The 7,500-nt window shown below is 44.9% G+C and overlaps 1 protein-coding gene across 2 annotated transcripts in view; it reads left to right on the top strand.

Annotated features, from left to right (window-relative positions):
- anks1b (ankyrin repeat and sterile alpha motif domain containing 1B) overlaps positions 1 to 7,500 on the top strand; it is a 293,688-nt gene that overhangs the window by 210,574 nt on the left and 75,614 nt on the right. The gene's annotated exons all lie outside the window — the stretch shown is intronic.

The following is a 7,500-nucleotide window of genomic DNA, read 5'->3' on the forward strand; positions in this document are numbered from 1 at the left end:
TACTTTTGTCTCTCCCTCTCTCACTCTCTCTCTCTTTCTGTCTCTCTCCATCCTCTCCTACTTTCTCTCTCTCTCTCTCTCACTCTCACTCTCTCTCTCTCTCTCTCTCTCTCTCTCTCTCTCTCTCTCTCGTTTCATCTTCAACCGTCTCCTATCTCTGTGTTTATTCATTTTGAATTCAAGCCATTTTATCTTCCTTTTACGCTAATGCAACTGACTCAGACTCTTTATGCCTGTTTCTAGCGTTTCCCCTGGTGGAATGCTAACTTGTTCACTTTCTCTTGTGTGTGTGTGTGTGTGGGGGGGGGAGCAGAGAGAGTGAGAGAAAGAAAGTGTGTTTTTGTGCGTATGCATGTCTGTGTGTGTAGATGTAACTCAGGGGAACTCATCAAGTAGTATTTGTCCTTATCTTGGTACATGTTAGTGTGTGTGTGTGTTTGTTTGAGCATGTGTGGCTGTAAGAGAGAGAGAATTGGTACACATATACAAACACACGAGCTCCTGTGTGTGTGTGTGTGTGTGTGTGTGTGTGTGTGAGAGTGTGTGTGTGTGTGTGTGTGAGAGTGAGTGTGTGTGTGTGTGTCTGTGTGTCTGTGTGTCTGTGTATCTGTGTGTGTGTGTGTGTGAGTGTGAGTGTGTGTGTGTGTGTCTGTGTCTGTGTCTGTGTGTCTGTGTGTGTGTGTGTGTGTGCACATATTACGTGACCCGATCAGGTTTCACAGCATTTGGTTAAATGTCAGCGTTCTCACTGGTCCCAATGCACAGCACATCATTCCCTGCATATGAATAGATGACTGATATGGAATAGCGATCCATCTGAGGAAAGCGCTGACTTCACACATTAACCCCTTATTGATCCTGCACTGGAGAGAGAGAGAGAGAGAGTGATGGAGGGAGAAAGAGAGAGAGAGAGAGAGAGAGAGAGAGAGAGAGACGACGATACAAGATGAATCAAGTTATGAGTTTGATAGAGAGAATTTAAGTATGTATCTCACCCATCTCGGAAGTCTTCCTAGTTTGCCTTGGGTATTGAGATACAGCAAGAGATCATTATAACAGCTCCATGCCCTCCCCGTGTGTTGTGTGTTTTACGCATTTACACCCGCTTAAGCAGACGCTGTCACCCACAGCAGGAAGCCGAGCGTTACGGTGCCATGGTGGGCGCGCCCTAGGGCAGACGGGCACCTGACCTTGGCACTCGCAACGCAACGCAGCGCAGCGTGGCACACCGCTCTGCCAGCCAACCACCACTAACACCCTGTGTGATATGCCTAATAATGAACGACAAACAATGAGAGGAGTTCAAGAGCACAATGAGGGCAGTTTCTGAAGGTACACAGTGCCAGATGTGCTCTGATTTCAGAACTTTAAGATTGCATTCCAGATGTGCTCTGATTTCCAAACTTTAAGATTGCATTCCAGATGTGCTCTGATTTCAGAACTTTAAGATTGCCGTCCAGATGTGTACTGATTTCAGAACTTTAAGATGGCATTCCGGATGTGCTCTGATTTCAGAACTTTAAGATTGCATTCCGGACGTTACAGATGTGCTCTGATTTCAGAACTTTAAGATTGCATTTCAGATGTGCTCTGATTTCAGAACTTTAAGATTGCATTCTGGATGTGGTCTGATTTTAGTCAGAACTTTAAGATTGCATTCCGGATGTGCTCTGATTTTAGTCAGAACTTTAAGATTGCATTCCGGATGTGCTCTGATTTCAGAACTTTAAGGTTGCGTTCCTCCACAGTCTCACAGTGGGATCTTGGTCCATCTAAAGTGGATGTGATAATGCAGAGACTGTCTAGTTGTCGTGCTGTGAGTAAGATGAAGCCAGACGTGCTGCTTGACAAAGATGTAGACAGAAGAATGTTGGAACTTTTGGAACCTCAACCTTTGTTCTACTTTTTTTTCTAACACAGTGGCTAAGGTTCATACATTGACGCTGTTCTGTATTGCACTGCATTGGTGTTTTTGAAGTACTGTGTTCCACCGTGACGTTGTGCAGTGTGTGAAGGTGAAAACAGAATAGGGATGTTTTGGAACCTTAAAGTTTTGTTCTATCTGAAAACAGTCACAGTACCCAAGGTTCTAACATTGGCATCGTTCCGTGGAGACAGTATTCGTGCATCTAAAGTTCTATGTTCTTGCATAGAAACAAGCAGAGTATTGCTGTATTCTGTGCAATTATTAAAGACTAAAGATGGATGTTGGAATTGTGGAGAACAGTCACAGAACCCGTGGTTCTCACAATGTTCTGCGTTGTTCTGTAAAGTCCTTTGCTAGTGCAAGTCCTGTGTTCTTGGGTAGAGACTGTAATGTGTTTATGTCTGTCAGTATCTGCTAGACGGAAGCAAAGACAGGGAGGGGATGTTGGATTAAATCCTCCATGATATTTAAGTGTTTCCCTTTTAGCTGGGAGGATAATTGTCTCTGGCGTCTTCCCTCTATCCCTTTCCTGTGTTTTTCTTTCTTTCACTCCCTTAACTCTCTCTCTCTCACACACACACTTTCTCTCTCTCCCTTGCTTCTCTGTCTGGCGTCTTCATCTCCAGGATTTCATCTCTTCCTGTCTTCCACTCTGCCTAGATTACCCACTCTCTCATTCTGTCCTTCTGTCGCTCTTCCTCCTTCTCTTCACCCCACCCCATCATTCTTTCCTCCCTCCCTCTCTTTCTCTTCGTTTATTTATGCCATCTTGCTCCCTCGGTTCCTCTGTCTCCACTTCTCCACTTCCTTCTCCTCCTCCCTGCCTCAACTCTTCCCTCTGCAGTCCCTCTCTCCTTCTTTCTCTTTTTCCCTCTCTTTTACATCTCCTAACTGGTCTCACCCCTTCAAGTTTAACTTTGACCCTGAGCATAGGTTATTATTTCGAGGAAACTTCTGGAAGTTCCCAGTCATTCACACAGTGGAGAGGGAGGGTGCTGGTGTCTCTCTCCATTTGAGAAGACGCATACCTTTATTTGTGATTATGCATTCAGTCCCAACTTCATATTTTATAACTCACTGTATTAAATGCCCTTCCATAGTATGCACTTAATACTTCATTAACTGATTAGTAAATCACAACATACAATAGACAGTGATACTTTTGAGCATTGGTGACATAAGATACTTAGGTTAAGTAAGATTAAGGGTTAGAAACATGTAATAATATGTACTTGCGAAGGGAACTGCATTTGATGTTTAGTACTTATGCTGTAATAAGAACGCCTAATGTGGAGAGGGAGTGCGGATCAGGCTGAGCAGCGCTGGCTGGCTTGAGAGGAGAGTGGAGAGCGATGATGCGTCTCTGTGGAAGCCTCCGTTCCTGCACCACTGCACTTATGTAAGCCTGTGCTAATGCTAGCGCTACACCCCGCTCATGCTCTAGACACAACACAAGGGGTCCCCGGGCCTGAGAAGGGAAGGAAAGGAGTTTAATGTGGCTATAAGATGGACTTCATTTTTAGTTTAATGTGACTAAAACTAGACTAAAATGTAATGAGACTTCGTCGACTAAAACTAGACTAAAATGTTCTAAGTTTTCGTTGACGAAAACTAGACTAAAACTAAAGAGGATAAAAATGACTAAAAGTGACTAAAACTAATATGCAAGACTAAATCTAAAATAGCTGCCAAAATTAACACTGATGCTCTGGGCCATTGGAAGCCCTAATGCTAGCAGCGCTACACCCCGCTCATGCTCTGGGCCATTGGAAGCCCTAATGCTAGCAGCGCTACACCCCGCTCATGCTCTGGGCCATTGGGAGCCCTAATGCTAGCGCTAGGCTAGCGCTACACCCTGCTCATGCTCTGGGCCATTGGGAGCCCTAATGCTAGCGCTAGGCTAGTGCTACACCCCGCTCATGCTCTGGGCCATTGGGAGCCCTAATGCTAATGCTAATGCTACACCCCGCTCATGCTCTGGGCCATTGGAAGCCTGTGCTAATGCTAGCAGCACTACACCCCTCTCATGCTCTGGGCCATTGGAAGCCTGTGCTAATGCTAGCAGCGCTACACCCCGCTCATGCTCTGGGCCATTGGGAGCCCCTCCGAGAGGCTTCAGTGAAGCTAACTTCTCTACATTTACATGTACACACACTCTCTGACACACACTCTCACACACATGGACATAAATCACAAAACAAAATTCACAAACCCATACACAGACATATGCTGTATATATACACACACACACATATACAGACACACAGACACATGCATCCATGCACGCACACACACAAACACACACACACACACACACACACACATCCCCATGAACGAGCAAATCCCAGTGAGGAGCAGGAAATACTCATTTTCTCCAGCAGCGTGTCTGCAGTGATTAATATTGGATAAAGAGCCGCTCTGCTGCGCCTCGCTGTGCTTCAGCATGTCCCGGCCCTGAGGAGATCTTCAGTTCCGCCGCTTCCCCGCTGCGATTCATGAGCGTGCTGGGGCTTTATGCTCAGGCTCTCGCCAGCTCTGGGGCTTCATACGAACTTAGACTGAACCAACATTGATGTCGAACCTGAGTGTGAGCACAGGCGCAGGAGCACGCTAGCGTTGCCAAGTACCTTTCTTAGCTAGTCTGCTCATCAACGTAGGGGACTCTTGAATGTCATCGGCTAATTTGATGTCAATTGCCTCCATCTCATCCCGCCCAAACTTTCAGTTAAGGGTGAAACGCATCACAATTGAATGAAATAGGGATCTTTCAAGACATGTCATGGGGATCTTTAATGTAGTCTTTACTGTAGTCTTTAATGTGGTCTTTAATGTAGTCTTTAATGTAGTCTTTAAGGTAGTCTTTAATGTAGTCGTTAATGTAGTCGTTAATGTAGTCTTTAATGTAGTCTTTACTGTAGTCTTTAATGTAGTATTTAATGTGGTCTTTAATGTAGTCTTTAATGTAGTCTTTAAGGTAGTCTTTAATGTAGTCTTTAATGTAGTCGTTAATGTAGTCTTTAATGTAGTCTTTAAGGTAGTCTTTAATGTAGTCTTTAAGGTAGTCTTTAATGTAGTCTTTAATGTATTATTTAATGTAGTCTTTACTGTAGTCTTTAAGGTAGTCTTTAATGTAGTCTTTACTGTAGTCTTTAATGTGGTCTTTAATGAAGAGATACGATTCTGTGACCCTGGCCAGTGATGTGATGTGATGTTACTCTGAATGAAAACTTTTAGTGAGAAGAGTGAACTCTGCCCAACTTTTTTTTGTTTTTAAAAGAGTGAAATGTTCTGTTCTGTCTCGAGATAAGAAAAAAAGAAAAAGCACCTTTGAGTGGCCTTGGGGAACATCTTTGCTGCTGCGAAACACTCAAACAACACTTTAACTGTCATGTCTGTGTGACGAGATTCGAAGAGCCGCTCAAGCACGCCGTTAGCATTCCTAAAATTTCATATCATTTGTAAGCCACGGATGACAAGATGACAAGGAGGGTGGGTCCTGTCGGTAGGCTTGTTCATTCTGCGCTCGGCTGAATGGTTTCGCTCCATTAAGGGCCCGTTTGAATATGTGTGTGTCCTTAGGCGTTTCTGAAGGTAACCACTGCCCAGGGTGTCTGACATCACTGTCTATTGGGGAGGGCGGACATGTAGGTGTGGGCTTTCACCTCTATCGGTCCAATCAAGGGCAGCGCTGGGAGATTGATAGATAGGCAGGTCAAAGAGGTGTGTCCCATCATGATGGCGATGGTGAATGATGGCTTTTTACCATCTACCTGGTGTAAGTCTTTTTTTTTTTTTTTTTTTGCATACCTTCTGGGTGTGTATGCCTGTGTATGTGATTTATAGAGAGAGGGCACAAGATAGAAAAGGGAAGGAGAAAGAGTGTGTGTGTGTTTGGGTGTGCGTGTGTGTGTGTCTGTCTGTCTGTCTGTCTGTCTTTGTCCCTGTCCCTGTTTGTTTGTCTTTGTTTACCTGTGAGTGAGATAGTTGAAGGACAGGAGGGAGACATTCAACTATAATGGGATGAGGCGACACAAACACGACCATTACGGGAGTCATGATGGATGAGAGACAGACCCTCTTCCCCACTTTCTCCCCACCTCACCCCGGTCCTGACCCAACACGGCCTCATCCCTCATCCCTCATCTTCTCTGCTAGTTCCAACCATTGGTTGTGTGTGTGTGTGTGTGTGTGTGTGTGTGTGTGTGTGTGTGTGTGTGTGTGTGCGTGCGTGTGCGTGTGCGTGTGTGTGTATGTATATGTGTGTGTATGTGTGTGTGTGTGTGTGTGTTTGTGCGCACGCGCGCGTGTGTGTGTGTGTGACTTTCTCCAGCCACCCCTCTGGAGTCCCATCAGTCAGCCATTACTCCACTCGGTTGTTGCTCCACACGGGCAGGAAACAGATGCTGGGCCTCATTTAATCAGACTACAAGGACCATAATGCATCAGTACAAACCTCCAAAATGTCAACGCTTTATGTCGTTATGTAGCCAGGTCCATTTTGGCCTCGTGTCAAGCTTGGACCCGTTACAGATGGCACAGGCTGTCCAGTTTTGACAGGCAAAAAGAGTTTTGTCACAAAAACAGATTATTATTTGTTTTAAAGCCTCCACAGGACAGGTCCTAGCGGGGGCGTTCAGTCAGGGGGCCGTGTGGTACAGCGGGGGTAAATGAAATGCAGGCGCAGCAGCCATTAGAATAATAGTAATGTAATCTGTTTGGCTTTGGATTCGTCCTTTATCAGATATGTGTTTTTCACATGCTGTTTTTCCCATTATCTTAACCGTGGGCTCACTCCCCACACAAATCCCTCACACGTGTGTGTGTGTGCATGTGTTTGAGAGAGACTTTGTGTGTGTGTTTGTGTGTGTTGTGTGTGTGTGTGTGTGTGTGTGTGTGCAAGTGTATCTGTTCTCCTTTGTGAAAAAGTCATATGTATAAAGATTAATCCCTGAGGCTTTTGTGAAAGGCGTATTTGTACAATCTCTCTCTCTTTCTCTCACAGTTCTTCCCTCTCTTCTTTCCTCTCTCTCTCTTCTTTCATCTCTCTCTCTCTCTCTCTCTGTGGGGTGTGTCTGACAAAGTAGAGGGAAAGGTCTCTAAAGGTCCTCTTCTCAGACTAATTAAAGGGGAGACTCAGTGAGTGGAGGTTAACGAAGGAGAGAAAACAAACCAGTACTGGGCTGCTCTGTTTGCTTTGCTTTGTGTGTGTGTGTGTGTGTTTATGTGTTTGTGTGTGTTTGTGTGTGTGTTTGTATATATACTGTATGTGCGTATGTATGCAGGCGTGTGTGTGTGTCTGTGTGTTTGTGTGTGTGTGTGTGTGTGTGTGTGTGTGTGTGTGTGTTTGTGTATGTTTGTATATATATATACTGTATGTTCGATGTATGCAGGCGTGTGTGTGCGTGTGTGTTGTGTGCATGCATGTTGGAACATCATGATCAGTGATTGACTGTGTATTGATTATGTATTGATTACCTGTGGGTGTGCAAGTGTCCATGTGTCTCTGTGTCTTCTAAGGCCTATTTGAAACCTAACCAATTCATTGCAGTGTCTCATCACGGCTTCTGTACGAA

Source organism: Clupea harengus, chromosome 16 (genome assembly GCF_900700415.2).
Source record: "Clupea harengus chromosome 16, Ch_v2.0.2, whole genome shotgun sequence".
NCBI classification, from domain to species: domain Eukaryota; kingdom Metazoa; phylum Chordata; class Actinopteri; order Clupeiformes; family Clupeidae; genus Clupea; species Clupea harengus.